Here is an 18,717-nt window from a genome sequence, read left to right as displayed (position 1 = left end):
AAAAGTTGTAATTTTAAACCCATGTTAAATTGTTTTGAGCCTTTGATACCCTTTCTTTCTAACCCCATCCAAAAGCTCACATTATGGTCCAAGGAAAGACCTTCTGATCAATCTTTGAAAAATGCCGAGTCGAGCAAATAGAGGTGATTCATATCAGGGTAACACTCTGGTCCAAACAGGAAAAGTAACGAAAATGAGAGAGTCTTATTGGTGAAAACCCTCATGGGCACTGTAAGGCGACGAGAGTTGAGAGAAAGTAAAAATGAGAGAGTCTTATCGGTGAAAACCTTCACGGGCACCATGAGGTGACAAGGAATTGAGGAATGACAAATGAGAGAGGTTTGTCGGTGAAAGCCCTTCAGGGCACCGCAAGTCGAACAATGTCCGTAAAGTTAAACGGAAAGTAAATTTGGGTTATGGAAGATCTTGGAGCACAAAGCAAAACAATTGGAAAAGAGGTTGGTTAAATAGACTGGGCTGATTAATCCAAATGTATATCATGATCATTGGCGCCGATGATTCCGCTCAGATAAGTCCCTTTTTCCTATCTCCAACAGTCATCCAAATTTGGATTCTTTTCTTTATTCTTAAAATCCTTTCCTTTAATTGCTGTTAATTTTACTTCTTTAAAGCTCTTCCAAGTTTAGCCTTGTAAGAAGGAATTTCAAAGCTTACTACCAATTTCGGAATTGCACAAAGCAAAATGCAGCTAGAACGTGTCAAAGATGATGTGATGAAAAGTGGGACATAGGGTGTAAGCAAAGGTTATATCGATGGAATGGTTCAGTAATGTCGTGGGAGATATATGAGTTCAGATAGAAAGGTCAGAAGTGGAGAACAACAGTTAGGGATCCTGCAGTCAAGGATCGGTCAGAAGGTCAGAACGGTCTTTTCGATCAGTTCAAGGCAGTTGGACGAAGCAAAGAATGGGAAAAAGAACCACCTCCAGCAAGAATGCCACAACTAACCACCACGTTTTAAACTGACAAAATTTTCTTTGATTTGAAACAGGGGCAAAGATGGCATTTGTTTCAGGAAGCACCCTAAAAGGAAGACGAGTACCATGCAGGTTTGATCATAGAATTCTGAGGACCCTCCTGGAAAATGTGACTTAGTTTAAAATTCAAAATAATCACGAGTAACGGAATTTGGTATGAATGCACCCTAGAGGATTATAAGTGGGGCTTCGAAGTTTGTATATTTGAGATACACTTTGGACATTACCCCATGAGAACAAAGATTCTGACTTCTCTTCTTTCCCAGATTAATGATTATGATTTTCTGTTTCCTCAACGTTTTCCCCAAGCAGAAATGCCATCTTTTTTTTGCTTTTTCCCAATTTAGTCGAAAATTCTCAGGACCCTCCTGGAAAATAGGACCTAGTTTAAAAAAAATAAAAATCGAAACAATCGTGAAAAACCAGATCTAGCATAAGTGTACCCCAAAGGAACATAAGTTAATTTCAAAGTTTGTATGTTTCAGATAGGATTCAATTAGGAATTCTCAGGACCCTCCTGAACAATGGGACCTAGCTTTGAGAGTTTTCATTAAATAACAAGATTTAGTGGAAGTCACACTTTAAAAGATATAGCTTAGATTTAAAATTGTCAAGAGTTGTCAGGACCCCCTGGATAACGGAACCCAGTTTTCAAATGCTTATTGATATTTGGTAATGTGGTTCGTTTTACACTTACATATGTGCCCAGACACCCAAAATGGGGAAGAAGATTTCTTTGTTTTGTCTATTTTGAAGTCAGGAGCCCGCCTGGAGAGCATGGGAATACATTTCAAGTTTAGCAATCAGGAGCCCGCCTGGAAAGCATGGGAACACATTCAAACGCAGCAGTCAGGAGCCCGCCTGGAGAACAAGGGAGTATAATTTAAGTTTAGCTTTCAAATTCTTGGTTTGTCTATTTTGAAGTCAGGAGCCACTTGGAAAGCAGGGAAAACTTTCAAGCGCAGCAGTCAGGAGCCCTCCTGGAGAGCATGGGAATACATTTCAAGTTTAGCAATCAGGAGCCCGCCTGGAAAGCATGGGAACACATTCAAACGCAGCAGTCAGGAGCCCGCCTGGAGAACAAGGGAGTATAATTTAAGTTTAGCTTTCAAATTCTTGGTTTGTCTATTTTGAAGTCAAGAGCCCGCCTGGAAAGCAGGGAATACTTTCAAGCGCAACAGTAGGAGCCCTCCTGGAGAGCATGGGAATACATTTCAAGTTTAGCAATTAGGAGCCCGCCTGGAAAGCATGGGAACACATTCAAACGCAGCAGTCAGGAGCCCGCCTGGAGAACAAGGGAGTATAATTTAAGTTTAGCTTTCAAATTCTTGGTTTGTCTATTTTGAAATCAAGAGCCCGCCTGGAAAGCAGGGAATACTTTCAAGCGCAACAGTCAGGAGCCCACCTGGAGAACAAGGGAATACCATTCAAATTTCAAGTAATCAGGAACCCGCCTGAAAAACGAAGGGAAGAAGCAATTCAAGATTCAGCAATCAGGCGTCCACCTGGAGAACAAGGAAAGGCAGTGGAAGATTCAGCAATCAAGTGTCCACATGGAGAACGAAGGGAATAAGCAATTCAGGTTCGAGTAATCAGGAGCCCACGTGTAGAATAGAGGATAGACAACAATGGTCAAAGAAAGACGTTTAAAGGTTCAGTAATCAGGTACCCGCCTGAAGGGGAGGGAAAGCATCTCAAGAGTACAATTCGAGTCAGCAACAAAGGAACAACTGAGGGAAATACAAATCAACAAGGCAACAACAGTCACAAGACCAAGTTTGAAAAATAAATCTTTGTAAAGCATAGATTATAGCTTAGTCTAGCTTCTTCATTTTTGTCATGGTGTAATAAGGAGGACAGTAGGCAGTATCAGCAGCAGCAACAACAGTAACAGTAAAACCGCAGTTTCATGGTAGTCCCAGCTACTAAACTTCTTGAACTACACGCAACCTGATTCCCCTATAACCCGGGATATGTAGGATGTCCAAAACCAAGACTCGGTTGCACCCTTTCTCTTTTCTCTTATCCTTATTTCTTCCCTTTTGAATAAAAATATGTTCAAAAATTAGTCACATGGCTCACCTTATCTTTGCTTGAAAACTCTTCATGTTTCCAAACAAAGAGGGGCAGTTGTGAGCACCTAATTTTTGATAATATTTTATTTTTTTTATCACTTCTTCTATGTAAATATTTTAGGAGTTTTAACCTACAATTTTTAGTTTTGTTACACTTTTATTATAAGGTAAAAATACAAAATTTAAAAGGTGAATTATTACTATTACTATTATTTAATTTTTATTTTTATTTTTAAAATAATAAAAAAATCCGAAAAAATATTACTTTTTTTAATTTTCGGGAGTGATTTAAAAAATAAGAAAAAGGGAAGTATTGAATAAAAAAAATAAAAGTAAAAGTAAGTGGAATTCTCTTTTAAAAAGTAAAAGAAAGTAGAAAATTAAAAAAATAAAAGTAAAGTTTTGTAGAAATTTTAAAAAAATAAAAAGTAAAAGAAAGTTGGAATTAAAAAACAAATATAAAGGTATATGAAAATTAAAAAAAATTTAATGTAAAAGAAAGTAGCATTTTTAAAAGAAAAGCAAAATAAAGTGGATTGTTTTTTTAAGAAAAGTTAAATAAAGTGGAATTCTCTTTTAAAAAGTAAAAAAAGTGAGATTTTAAATAAAATAAAAGTAATTAAAGTTGGAATTTAAAAAAATAAAAGTAAAGAAAGGTGGGATTTCTTTTTATAAAAAAAGAAAAGCAATTTGTAAGTGGGATTTCTTTTAATTAAAAAAATAATTAAATAATAAAATATTTTTTAAAAAAATCTGAAAAATCTCGAAAATTTTGCTATAAATAGGAGGAAAACAAAGAAGAGAAGGGAAGAAAAAAAAGGGGCGGAGAGAGCGGTATACACTCGATATACACTCTGGATACACTGGATATACAGGGGTAGAATTCATTTTGGAGGGAGTAAAAAGATAGAACCACATTTTTTGAAATATTGAAAGCGGCCGAACACTAAAAATGACCCACACCCTTCCCCATCAGTGCCTATCTTCTTCTACACCCAAAAGGATACCATCGACACACACAAGTAGTCGCTGTTGTGGTTGGATTTTGTCACGGTTGCGGCGAGATTTTGAGATCTGGATCGAAGGTTCCGTTTGAGGTGATGAGTTTTAGATCTGGCCGAGTATTTGGTTAAGTCCGACGATCCATCTAGCCTGTGTATGTTGTTGTTGTTCCGTTGTTCTTTGTCGTGCCAGTCGCACCCATGTTAGAGCACAGGCAGCGGCGAGGTTCTGTTCGAGTCACTTGTTCGATGTTCCGGTGCCGTTGAAAGTTCCGGTCCCATATGATTTTAGTCGAGATTTCCGGTTCAAGGAAACTGCGACCTCTGTTCGATTCACGCTACTGATGGAGTCCAATTGATTTTGAAGTCGTCGCCGGTCGAGGTCCGTTTGTGGTGGCCTAATTTGCAGTTTTGATTTAGTGTCATCATTAGCTATTTTCTGGATTGAAGTTAAATGCCGGAAATCTGTTTGTAACCTCAATCTTCAACAAATCAATTGAAATATCACTTCAAGGTTAGTTTGCATATTCTCCGTATTCTGCTTGATTTTCCATGGATAAATTGATTGATGCTACCTCTGAATTTGGTGAGTGAATCCCATTGAATTCAATTACTGTGTTTATGAGCTAGTAACATTTCCTAGTGCTACGTCTGTGTCATTTAAGGTAATTTATTTAATTCTATTTCTGCAAAATCTCTATGTATAGTGAAACCACGCTTATTATAGGATAAATAGATATTTAGCTTGAAAGTTGCGTGTTATTGTCTGCTGATTTCGTTGCTGTAATGATTTAACTTGCGATAACACAGTTATTTGAATATGTAATCCTGTCAATGACGATTGCTAGATTTGGGTCTGAACTGTAGTTATCTTGATGATGTCTAAGAACGCAAGAGGTGGAAATGTTATACTTATAGTATAGATTTATATATCTAGTTATTGTTTTGGCTTGGATCTGTAAACACTGAAGCCGAAGGTGGAACTACAGGAACATTTATGGATTTCTGCTTGTTAATCATATGCAGAATTGAAGTTTAAAAGCCCTTTACCATTTTGGATACCTTTTTAGTTTAATTCAGTATAGAAAAGGTGTAATTAAAAAAGATGCTACATTCCAATTTAGTTCGTCTCTTTTTGCCATAATTCTGATTTTGGATAACATGTATTCGAAGCTTTAGTTTAATTTTTGGTTTGCTTTTGTTCCTTTGTGATAATGAGTGAAAAATTATTTGGCATAGTCACGATGCATAAATCTCATCCGGGTGTGCATTTCATGTGACCCGACCAACTTCGAATAATAATAACAAAATAAGCCTGTTGTAAATCCAGGGGTGCATTTCGTGTGACCCGGTTCTAGTTATCAACAAGGTTAAATAGAACGCGTTGTGAACCATGGGTGCATTTCATGTAGCGTGGCTTGCGATATGTTTTAAATAACTGTGAATTAATTCTTTAAATAAGTAAAAGCGGTTTTAAAAAGTTAAAATTTGCACATAGGTTCATAATTGTTTAAAATCAGATAATTAAGCCGAATATAACAGTTGAGCGACCGTGCTAGAACCACGGAACTCGGGAATGCCTAACACCTTCTCCCGGGTTAACAGAATTCCTTACTCGGATTTCTGGTTCGCGGACTGTATTACAGAGTCAATCTTTTCCTCGATTCGGGATTTGAACCGGTGACTTGGGACACCATAAATCTTCCAAGTGGCGACTCTGAATTTCTTAATAATATAATCCCTTTTCGATTGTAACTTTAATTGGAAGAACTCCCTTATACACCCCTTTTACGGAGGTGTAGGAAAAAAAGGAGGTGTGACAGGTCTGCTGTGTCATTTGGGATGTGTGTGCAAAATTTCAGGTCATTCGGATGTGGTTTGGTAGACTTTTTTATCAAAAGCGAAATTCGGATGATTTTGAAAACTTAGTCTTGAATCTGATTTGTTTTGGTTGATTCAATGTTGTTTGAGGTATTTTGAAAATTGGTATAAGTTTGGATGGTGGTATAGGACTTGTTGGTGCTTTTGGTTGGGGTCCCGGGGGCCTTGGGGTGATTTTGGATGGTTGGCGGAAAGTTTGGAAGTTGGTTTTGGCAGTTGAAGATATTCCATTGCTGTCATAACCGCACCTGCGGCTAGGGGACCGCAGATGCGGTCTCGTAAAAGCGAGTTTGTAGTCGTAGAAGTGGAAGGGGCTAAGGAGAGTTGGAGCCGCAGAAGTAGCTAGGTAGGTGCACCTGCAGTATCGCAGGTGAGGGAATTTCTTCGCAGATGTGGCACCTGGAATTTTAAGTGGTGACCGCAGAAGCGGTGCCGGACCACAGAAGCGGTTTCACAGGTGCGAGATATGGTCCGCAGGTGCAAAAAGCCTGGACCAGATGGTATAAAAGCATTCATTCGCGATTTTTGAGTTGTTCCTCACCATTTCAAGTCGGTTTTGGAGCTTTTTGGGAGATTTTGAAAAGGGAATCAAGGGATATCATCTGGAGGTAAGATTTTTGAGTCGAATAATCGATCCTATGATATTATTTCATGGATTAGAGCTGTAATTATGGAAATTTAAGGGTTACAATTGGGGAAACTAGGGCTTGGTATTGGAGACGTAGACTTGAGGATTTGAGGGGCCATTTGTGGTCGGATTTTGGGATTTTTGATATGTATGAACTCGTAGGGAGATACGGACCCTATTGATGTAAATTTTATCGAATTCCGAGACGTGGGACCGGGGGTCGAGTTTTGGTTAATTTCGGGATTTATGTCGTAAATTGATTATTTTCGCATAGGCTTCGTTCCCTTAGCATATTTTGACGTCATGATTCTGATTATGGATAAAGCGTCGCGGGCTAGAGTTTAGACCGGATTGAGGTGAGTAATAATTTTAAATATTGTCCTGAGGGTATGAAACCCCGGATTACACCTCGTTGTGCTATATTGAGGTGACACACACGCTAGATGACGAGCGTGGGGTCGTGCACCATTGGGGATTGTGACTTAGTCTGTCCTGAATGACTGTTTTACCGTGTATTTGATTGAAAACTATTTGCTATCATCATATTTTGGGCTGAATGCCATATTTGAGCCTCGTGCCAACTATTTGGACCCTTATGGGATTTTTACTGATATTTCCTCACTGTTTTGACTTTATACTTGTACTCAGTCATGCTATATTCTATTGTTTTCATAACTCAGCTATGTTTACTCTATTTTAACACATTAAATGATATTTTAAATGATAATTTGGGTTGAGCATCATGTTATACTATTGCCCGAGTGGCTTATGAGATTCTGACTGAGTAAGGCCGAGGGCCTGTGTTGTGAGGATACACTGATTTATGATTATGAGGCTGAGGGCTTGAGTTGTACGCCACGAGGTGGCTTGATATAAGGCAGAGAGCCTATTGATTATGCCACGAGATGGCTTGATATTGCGCTTGGGCTGTAAGGGGCCCCTCCCGGAGTGTGCACACCCCAGTGAGCACGGGTACCCATTGTGATGTGAGATATAGCCCGAGGGGCTGGTGTTGTTCCATGATATTGCCCGAAGGGCGGATTCTGTTGACATTGTTCCCGAGGGGCGGTTCTTTATTTGTTTATCTTTTCTAGCATCCTGTCATTTACTTGCTTAACTGTTAAAAAGGTATTTTAAGGAAGCTTAAACTGAACTAAGGTGACTTTACATGTTTTCACTGTTTCATTACTTTTACTGGCTTTATACTGCTCCTTATAGCATGTTGATGTGCCTTTACGTGATTTCTTATTGCTCAGTCTTCATTTATTATTATTACTCACTGAGTTGGAGTACTCATTTTACTCCCTGCACCTCGTGTGCAAATTCAGGCACTTCAGGTCCTCCTTGCACGGGTTGAGAGCTTCCAACAGATTTCGGAGATTCACTAGGTAGCTGCTTGGCATTCGCAGCCCAATGCTTCTCCCTCTATCTTATTTTCTCCTATTTTAGTTCTGTAATAGACTATGTAGACTCTTTCTGTTTTAAATCGGTTAGTAGATATTCATGACTGGTGACACCCCGTTGTCGGGCTATGTCTATTTCGCAATTGTACTGTTTCACCTTATTTTGGGATTATTATTATGTTAAAGACTTAATTTATATTATTTGTATTTGCTTAAAATGAATTGGGAGTGTGTTGGCTGGCCTTGTTTTCATGAGAGGCGCCATCACGACCGTGTCTGGGTTTAGGGTCATGACAAGTTTGTATCAGAGCCTAGGTTACATAGGTCTCACGAGTCATGAGCAGGTTTAGTAAATTCTCGCAGATCGGTACGGAGACGTCTATATTTATCCTCGAGGGGCTGCAGAACCTTTAGGAAAAACTTCATATTCTTGAAATTCTTGTCATGCGAATCCGTTACTCTGAGTACTAAACTTCTATTATTCTATTCTCTCACAGATGGTGAGGACACGCGCTACCGGTCAGGATGGACGATCACCAGTACCACCAGTTTTGGCCACTAGAGGCCGAAGATGCGGTCATGTCGCGGTAGGGGTAGAGGTGTGGCCCGCACAGCAGCTAGGGTAGTACCTGCAGACCCACCAGCCGCCCCAGTTCAGGATCATATCCCAGTTGTGGATGCTTCAACAGCACCAGCTTAGGCACCAGCTATGCCCATTGTGATTTCGGGTCTTCAGAAGGCCTTGGATCATATTCTATCAGTATGCACTGGCCTAGATCAGGCGGTCTCAGTTACTGCAGTCGCAACTACTTCTCAGGCCGGGGGAGGCAATCCGACTCTCGCCGCTCGCACACCTGAGCAGGTCGTGCAAGGACTTCAGACACTGGGGGCGCATCCAGCCTAGCCGGCTGCAGTTGCTCAGGACTATGTAGCTCCTACCATACTAGAGGACGAGCATCACAGGTTGGAGAGGTTTGGTAAACTTCAACCTCCGACTTTCAGTGGTGCAGAGGGAGAGTATGCCCAGGGTTTCTTAGATAAGTGTCAGAGGATGCTTCGTACAACGGGTATTCTAGAGACCATCGGGGTCGCTTTCACTACTTTTCAGTTTTCTAGAGCTGCCTTCACTTGGTGGGAGGCTTTTGAGAGGTGTAGGCCCGTTGGTGCAGCACCCCTTACCTAACAGCAGTTCTCCGTTCTCTTTTTGGAGAAGTATAGTCCACAGTCTCATAGAGAGGAGCTGTGCAGGCAGTTTGAGTGGCTACATTAGGGAGAGATGACGGTGACGCAGTATGAGATGAGGTTATCTGAGTTAGCTCGCCATGCGATTTGGTTGGTTCCGACAGATAGAGAGAGGATTAGGAGGTTTATTGATGGCCTCACTTATCAGCTTCGTATTCTCATGACCAGATAAAGGGTAACTGGTGCTACTTTTGAGAAGGTTGTAGACATTGCTCACGAGATCGAGTCAGTTCGTCGCCAGGAGCATAAAGAGAGGGAGGCCAAGAGGCCTCGAGGATCTGGTAGTTATGGTGGTTCTCCTTCGAGAGGTCAGTTTCAGCATGGTAGATGTCGTCCATTCAGGCATGATCAGCTAGCTCGCCCAAGTTATCGTGGGGCGTCATCAGGTCATGGTTCTAATCAGGGCCAGTCATCACTTAGTGCCCTTCCAACTCAGAGTTCGTCCCGTGCTCCATCATTTTAGGGCTCTTCTATGCCAGGTGCATCTGCTAGTCATTCCAGTGCTAGGGGTTCCCTTTAGTCCCCATCTCCAGCACTTGGGAGTTGCTATGAGTGTGGAGAGATGGGTCATATGTGGAGGCAGTGTCCTCGTCGTCTTACAGATTCATCTCAGCAGAAGAGTCAGCCATCGACTTCAGCGCTAGTTACTTCACGACCACCTACCCAGCCAGCTAGGGGTGGAGGTCAGACAACTAGGGGTTGCCCTAGAGGGGGAGGTCGATCAGGTGGCGGTCAGGCCCGTTTCTATGCACTTCCAGTTAGACCCGATGCTATTGCTTCAGATGCTGTGATCACATGTATTGTTTCAGTCTGCCACAGAGATGCCTCTGTATTATTTGATCCTAGTTCCACTTATTCTTATGTGTCATCATACTTTGCTCGTTATTTGGATACGCCCCGTGAGTCTCTTATTTCACCTGTTCATGTATCTACTCCGGTGAGCGATACTGTTGTTGTAGACCGTGTGTACCGGTCGTGTGTGGTGACTATTGGGGGTCTGGAGACCCGAGTGGATCTGTTGTTATTATGTATAGTAGACTTCGATGTTATTTTAGGCATGGATTGGCTATCTCCGTGTCGTGCTATTCTGGACTGTCATGCTAAGACAGTGACATTGGCTATACTAGGTATGCCACAAATTGAGTGTCGAAGGTTGACTGATTATGTTCCCAGTAGGGTAATTTCATTCTTGAAGGCCCAACGTATGGTTGGGAAGGGTTGTATTTCGTATCTAGCATTTGTTAGGGATGTCGGTACAGAGACTCCCAGTATTGATTTTGTTCCAGTTGTGAGGGATTTTTCCGATATGTTTCCTGCTGACCTGTCGGGCATGCCGCCGGACAGGGAAATTGATTTTGGTATTGACATGGTGCCGGGCACTCAGCCCATTTCTATTCCACCGTATCATATGGCACCAGCGAAGTTGAAGAAGTTAAAGGAGCAGCTTCAGGAACTCCTTGATAAGGGTTCATTCGGCCTAGTATGTCGCCTTGGGGTGCGCCAGTTCTATTTGTGAAGAAGAAGGATGGCACAATGAGGATGTGCATTGATTATAAGCAGTTGAACGAAGTAACAGTTAAGAACAAGTATATTTTGCCTCACATTGATGATTTATTTGACCAGCTTCAGGGAGCGAGAGGGTTCTCCAAGATTGATCTCCGTTCAGGTTATCAGCAGTTGAAGATCAGGGACTCGGATATTCTTAAGACGGCTTTCAGGACTCGATATGGTCATTATGAGTTCTTGGTGATGTCTTTTGGGCTGACCAATGCCCTAGTAGCGTTCATGCATTTGATGAACATCATGTTCCGGCCTTATCTCGACTCATTTGTCATAGTCTTCATTGATGATATTCTGGTGTATTCGCGTAGTCAAGAGGAGCACGCAGATCATTTGAGAGTTGTGTTGCAGATATTGAGGGACAAGAAGCTTTATGCAAAGTTCTCCAAGTGTGAGTTTTGGCTCAGTTCGGTGGCTTTCTTGGGGCACGTGGTGTTCAGTGAGGGTATTCAGGTTGATCCGAAGAAGATAGAGGCGGTTCAGAGTTGGCCCAGACCATCCTTAGCCACAGAGATTTGCAGCTTTCTTGGTTTGGTGGGTTATTACCACCGGTTTGTTTAGGGATTCTCATCTATCGCATCGCCCTTGACCAAGTTGAGTCAGAACGATGCTTCATTTTTATGGTCGAATGAGTGTGAGGAGAGCTTTCAGAAGCTCAAGACAGCCTTGACCATAACTCCGGTGTTGGTTTTGCCATCAGCTTTAGGTTCATCTACCGTGTATTGTGATGCTTTGAGAGTTGGCATTGGGTGTGTGTTGATGTAGGAGGGTAGAGTCATTGCGTATGCTTCTCGTTAGTTGAAGCACCATGAGAAGAACTACCCTGTTCATGATTTGGAGTTGGCCGCCATTGTTCACGCATTGAAGATTTGGAGGCATTATTTGTACGGTGTGTCTTGTGAGGTGTTTACTGATCATCGTAGCCTCCAGCACTTGTTCAACCAGAAGGATCTCAATTTGAGGCAGCGGAGATGGTTGGAGTTGCTAAAGGATTATGATATCACTATATTGTACCATCTGGGGAAGGCCAATGTGGTGGCTGACGCTTTGAGCCGAAAGGCGGTGAGTATAGGAGTTTGGCATATATTCCAATTGGGGAGAGACCTCTTGCAGTTGATGTTCAGGCCTTGGCCAATCGGTTCGTGAGGTTAGATATTTCGGAGCCCAATCGGGTATTGGCTTGTGTGATTTCTTGGTCTTTATTATATGATTGCATCAGAGAGCGCCAGTATGATGATCCTCATTTGCTTGTCCTTAAGGACAGAGTCCAGCACGATGATGCTAGATATGTGACTATTGGTGATGATGGGGTGTTGAGGATGCAGAGTCGAATTTTTGTGCCCAATGTGGATGGGCTTCGGGAGTTGATTCTGGAAGAGGCCCATGGTTCACAGTATTTCATTCATCCGGGTGCCATGAAGATGTATCAAGATCTGAGGCAGCATTATTGGTGGAGTAGAATGAAGAAAGACATTGTGGGATTTGTAGCTCGGTGTCTCAATTGTCAGCAGGTGAAATATGAGCATCAGAGACCGAGTGGCTTGCTTCACCAGATAGATATTCCAGAGTGGAAGTGGGAGCGGATCACCATGGACTTTGTAGTTGGGGTCCCACGGAATTTGAAGAAGTTTGATGCTATTTGGGTGATTATGGATTGGTTGACCAAATCCGCGCACTTCATTCCTGTGTGTACTACCTATTCTTCAGAGCGGTTGGCAGAGATCTATATCCGGGAGATTGTTCGTTTGCATGGTGTTCTAGTTTCCATCATTTTAGATAGGGGCAGTCAGTTTACTTCGCAGTTTTGGAGGTCTGTGCAGTGAGAGTTGGGTACTCAAGTTGATTTAAGCATAACTTTTCACCCTCAGACGGACTGGCAATCCGAGCGCACTATTCAGATATTGGAGGACATGTTGCGTGCTTGTGTCATTGATTTCGGAGGGTCATAGGATCAGTTTCTATCACTCGCAGAGTTTGCTTATAACAACAACTACCAATCGAGTATTCAGATGGCTCCATATGAGGCTTTGTATGGGAGGAGGTGTAGATTTCCAGTTGGTTGGTTTGAGTCGGGTGAGGCTAGGCTATTGGGGACAGACTTGGTATAGGATGCTTTAGAAAAGGTGAAGGTAATTCAGGAGAGGCTTCGTACAGCGCAGTCGAGGCAAAAAAGGTATGTTGATAGGAAGGTTCGAGATGTGTCCTACATGGTTGGTGAGAAGGTTCTGTTGAAGGTTTCACCCATGAAGGGTGTTATGAGGTTTGGGAAGAAGGGTAAATTGAGTCCTCAGTTCATTGGGCCTTTTGAGGTGCTTCGAAGGATTGGAGATGTGGCTTATGAGCTTGCTTTTCCACCCAGCTTGTCGAGTGTGCATCCGGTATTTCATGTTTCTATGCTCCGAAAGTATATTGGGGATTCATCTCATGTTTTGGATTTCAGCACGGTTCAGTTAGATGATGATTTGACTTATGATGTGGAGCAAGTAGCTATTTTGGGGCATCAGGTTCGAAAGTTGAGATCAAAGGATATAGCTTTAGTGAAAGTGTAGTGGAGAGGTCAGCCCATAGAGGAGGCTACTAGGGAGACCGAGCGGGAGATGCAGAACAGATATCCTCACTTGTTTGAGGCTTCAGGTATGTTTCTTGACTCGTTCGAGGACGAACGTTTGTTTAAGAGGGGGAGGATGTGATGACCCGGCCAGTCATCTCATGAGTTACTGCTCTGTTTCCCCCATTTCTGCTTCTTATTGCTTTGTTTATCGGTTCTATGTATGATCGGGTTGGTTGGCTCGAGTTCGAAAAGGTTTTTGTAAGGTTTGAGGCACTTAGTCTCTTTTGAGGAAAGCTTAAGTTAGAAAAGTCAACCAGATATTGACTTATGTGTTAGAGGGCTCGGATGTGAGTTCCGGTGGTTTGGACAGCTTTGGGAGATGATTTGAGACTTAGGAGCGTGATGAGAATGTGTTTTTTGAGGTCCGGAGTAGATTTAGGCTTGAATTGGCAAAATTGGTATTTTGGTGTTTTCCGGTTGATAGGCGAGATTTTTATATAGGGGTCGGAATGGAATTCGGGAGTTGCAGTAGGTCCATTGTGTCATTTGGGATGTGTGTGCAAAATTTCAGGTCATTCGAACGTGGTTTGGTAGATTTTTTGATCAAAAGTGGAATTCGGAAGATTTTGGAAAGTTAGGCTTGAATACGATGTGTTTTAGTTGATTCCATGTTGTTTGAGGTGTTTTGAATATGGTATAAGTTTGGATGGTGGTATAGGACTTGTTGGTGCTTTTGGCTGGGGTCCCGGGGGCCTCGGAGTGATTTCGGATGGTTGGCGGAAAGTTTGGAAGTTGGTTTTGGTAGCTGCAGATGTTCCATTGCTGTCATAACCGCACCTGCGGCTAGGGGACCGAAGATGCGGTCTCGCAAAAGCAAGTTTGTAGTCGCAGAAGCGGAAGGGGGCCAAGGAGAGTTGGAGCCGCAGAAGCGGCTAGGTAGGCTCACCTGTGGTAGTGCAGGTGTGGGAATTTCTTCGCAGATGCGGCGCCTGGAATTTTAAGTGGTCACCGCAAAAGCGGTTCCTGGACCGCAGAAGCGGTTTCGCAGGAGCGAGATATGGTCCAGAGGTGCGAAAAGCTTCGTCCAGAAGGTATAAAAGCATTCCTTCGCAATTTTTGAGTTGTTCTTCACCATTTCAAGTCGGTTTTGAAGCTTTTTGGGAGATTTTGAAGAGGGAATTAAGGGATATCATCTGGAGGTAAGATTTTTAAGTCTAATCATCGATCATATGGTATTATTTCATGGATTAGAGTTGTAATTATGGAAAATTAAGGATTAAAGTTGGGGAAACTAGGGCTTGGTATTGCAGACCAAGACTTGAGGATTTGAGGGGCCATTTGTTGTCGGATATTGGGACTTTTAATATGTATGAACTCGTGGGGAGATAAGGACCCTATTGATGTAAATTTTATCGAGTTCCGAGATGTGAGCCCGGGGGTCGAGTTTTGGTTAATTTCGGGATTGTTACGCCCCACAATATTACGTCAATATTACTTCCCGCAATATTATATTACGACGATGTTATGCTCTGCAGTAATATATTACGATGGTGTTACCCTCTGCAGTAATATATTACGATTGATGTTATGTCCTGCAGTATTAAGTTACGACAGTGTTGTACCCGACAATATTACATTACGGTGATGTTACGCTTCGTAGTAATAAGTTACGACGATGTTGCCCCCCGTAGTATTTTAGGTTGAATTTGTCGTAAGGTAATTGACATCAGTCCAAGAAAAAGATTATTTGGGGATTATAAGGATTATGCTATTTAACAAGTGATTAGTAAATTCATGAAGGTAAAAGGGGGAGCAAGTCTAAGAAAATGAATTTTGTCAAAATTTGGCATTTTGGGATAAAATACGGCCCGAGCTAAAATACCCGGTATTTATGGACTAGTGTCATACAAGGTACTACATGGCCATGATAGAAAGGTGTATAAGGTATGTGAAAAGTGAGTAATATTTTAAGTAAGTGTGAATAATTCTCAATTTTTTGGGTAATTGATTAATTATCGGGTAGCGGGATATTACCTATATTAATTAATTATTTGTTGGATAAGATTAAAATTCCCCTCCCCACCCCTACGTGGCAGCCCTATATGGTTAACTAAATGACTCACACATCTTGTTGAAAGGTTGCAAGTTTGGAGGAATAATATCTTTATGGCTAAGAATTGCAGCTTTAGAATGGGATGGATTATATTGATTTGGAAATGCCTATGTGTAGAAACTGTTAGCAAATTGGTCATTGAGTTAAATTGTTCACTTTAAACATGCTATGTCATTGAATGCTAATTATTAAATCCCAATGTAATTGGGAATGTAAGTTAAGTTCTTAACTACTCATTTTCCTTCTTTACTACACCAGTATACCTAGTAGAGATCCTATACCAATTAATTGTTGCATAGACAAAGGGCAAGCAAGGTGAGGTCCCATATGCTAGGCATATCAGCACTATGGGAAGATGTACTATCTAAAGAAATTGTTCGTTCATCTCTACATGATCATATTACCTATGTTCCCCAAGAGTTGAAACAAACTATGTGCCATGTGTCTTCCACTTTTCATCCTCAATATTCTCAATATGTCAACTTTCAACACCCTAGAATAGCCACAATAACATATTCAGAGTATGACCTTTCTTTATTCTAGCAATCAAATAAGTACAGTTTAAAGGCACAGAGTAACCAACTTTGAGAAGGATAAAAAGGAGTTTCTAAATCTTCTTGAGCACTTTACTTGTAGATGAGCACAGTACAACCTTTCTCAAGAGAATCGACTCAGGTATGTTAAGGCTATCCCTTCTTTCTTTTGGCATGATCTATACGATACGAACGAAACGTGCAAATGCACAAATTTCATAAATGACTCTATTCATCGAAGTATTAGAGATATCTATGTTCCTGAATTTCCATGTGCCGTAATATTTTATCATCTGTTCATGGGTCTCAGAGAAATATGAAAGTTGAGAAAAAAAAGTTTACTTAATGATATTGCTCAAGACAAAATGCTCTTATGAAATTCCGAAAGATTTTATTAACGTACTTTTCATGCATTGCATTCATGTGCATTGACCCAAGACCAGATGTCGTTATATACGCGTTTATATGTAAATATATGTATATGGGATATGGGAAAAGGTTACGGCATTATATACGCACTACCACCTGATCAGCTGGTATATGATGATGATGATGATGTTGCCCACAGTGGCTGAAATATGATTCAAACGGCGTTATATACGTGTATATATGTATGTATATATATGTATATGGGAAATGGGAAAGGTTATGACATTAAATACGCACCACCACCTGATCAGCTGGTATACGATGATGATTTTTCCTACAGTGGCTGATATGATATGATGGGATGCCCTCAGAGGCTAATAATATTATGAAACATGTACCTATGCACGACATGACATTCATACGCATATGCATGATGCTAAAAGTAATTTATGATTTACAAAGTTATTCAGATTTACAGGTTGAGTCATGTACTCTATATTTCTTCCATGTCTCTTATGTATTTATTTATGTGCCTTACATACTCGGTACATTATTCATACTAACGTCCCTTTTGCATGGGGATGCCGCGTTTTATGCCCACAGGTCCCGATAGACAGGTCGAGAGCCCTCCAAATAGGCTATCAACTCAGCGGAAGATGTTGGTGCGCTCCATTTGCTTTAGAGTTGCTCGTTTGGTTAGTATGATTTAGACGTGTATTGTTTTGTACGTGACTCTGTCCCGACCTTTATGACATTTATGTACTCTTAGAGGCTTGTAGACATATGTCGTGTATATAAAAGATTGTACGGACTGGTCAGCCTATGTTTTGAGTTTATAAAGGATCATGTTTGCCTATTAGGTCCGTATGTCATGTGTATCTAATGATGTAATAAGAAATATATGTTACGTTGGTACTCGGTTGAGTAAGGTACCGGGTGCCCGTCGCGGCCCATCGGTTTGGGTCGTGATAAAAGTGATATCAAAACAGTTCTGTCCTAGGGAGTATACAAGTCGTGTCTAGTAGAGTCTTGTTTATGGGTTTGTTGTGCACCACACTTGTAAGCAGGAGGCTACAGGGCATTTAAGACTCTCACTCTTTCTTCTTACTCTAGATAGTGTGGTAGAGCTCACTTATAAGAATTCAAGTCTCGAGCTTCTATTTTTATTCATAATGAGATGATGCATACGTTCAGAAAGATGATCGATAAGAGATATAGCTTTGGAAGTGTTGAATTAGAGGAACTCGACTTTGTATCGTGCTTATGATAAGTAAATATGAGGTCTTCAGCAGATCATGTGCGTACTGAATCGTGTAAGCCTCTTGATAAGGAGCCTTAAGGCAAGAATGCCTATCCACCTTTATGGTGAAAGAGAATGAGAAATTAAAAAGATAAATACAAGTTTCAACAAGCAAAAGAAGCAAGATGAAAAAGGGTATGAGACGCCCAGTTAGTAAAGGTTAATGGCGTTTATAATTGAGGCAGAGGAACATAAGCTTTTTGAGTTATATTCAACAGTAACAGAGGTATGTACAATTTGTCACACCCATTTCAGTTATGCCTTGTGGGGGCTAACATATATAGTTAAGAGAAGGATGGGATATCAAGATCCGGTTGGGGTTAGAGTAACCCAAATTGGTAAATGGATTACTTTCATTTGTTGGCATTTCCGAAGGGTATTACAAATGTGCCAATAGATCTTCTTGTGAGACACCCAGATGGTGCACCCTAGAATATTACGATTAGATGTTAATACTAGTATTCAGAAGATAGGCAGTGAAAGCCTGGATAGGATAAATATTACCTTAAGTGTGGCTCTCATCCCTAGTAGAGCGAGGATGTTGAGCAACCCAAAGATCCATTGGATGGAGCAAAGGGAAGCTGAAAGTGAAAGAATGTCGATTGAAGTTTTCATAAGAAAACGGATATGCAGAAATATTAGCAGAGTAATGAGAAGAGAGATAAAGAAGCATAATGAATAAGGCGTTGCTGATACCCAATTTTTCTCTATATATTTTTCAATACGCAAAATATCTTCAAAATAGCATATAAATGCATACATAAGCATTTCCAAGTGTTTATTATTTTTCCATAATTTTAAAATATTTTAATTGATTTATTTCCCCTTTTTTTATTCATAAAATCTCAATAATTATCCCCAAATTATTATTTTTGGTAATTCATCTATTAGATTTTCATATTTATGCCAAAATATGGCTAAAATAATTTTTACATATTTTTACAAATTCATTTAGTATTTTTAAAGCTAAAATGCACATAATTGCAATATTACCCATTTTAAGGTTTAATTGTGTCTTATATTCATAAAATTGAGTCTTGTATTTTTAAATTGTTAATTATGTG

The 18,717-nt window shown here is 40.8% G+C and overlaps 1 long non-coding RNA gene across 1 annotated transcript; it reads left to right on the top strand.

Moving 5' to 3' along the window:
* The first annotated feature begins 4,076 nt into the window (after positions 1-4,076).
* On the top strand, positions 4,077-8,186 carry LOC107781319 (uncharacterized). The gene is made up of 2 exons (XR_001646984.2): positions 4,077-4,587; positions 7,911-8,186. It is a non-coding gene; the product is annotated as an uncharacterized LOC107781319 (long non-coding RNA).
* Positions 8,187-18,717: the final 10,531 nt, after the last annotated feature.

This window comes from Nicotiana tabacum, chromosome 11 (assembly GCF_000715075.1).
Source record: "Nicotiana tabacum cultivar K326 chromosome 11, ASM71507v2, whole genome shotgun sequence".
Taxonomy (NCBI): domain Eukaryota; kingdom Viridiplantae; phylum Streptophyta; class Magnoliopsida; order Solanales; family Solanaceae; genus Nicotiana; species Nicotiana tabacum.
This window is presented reverse-complemented; position numbering and strand designations above follow the sequence as displayed.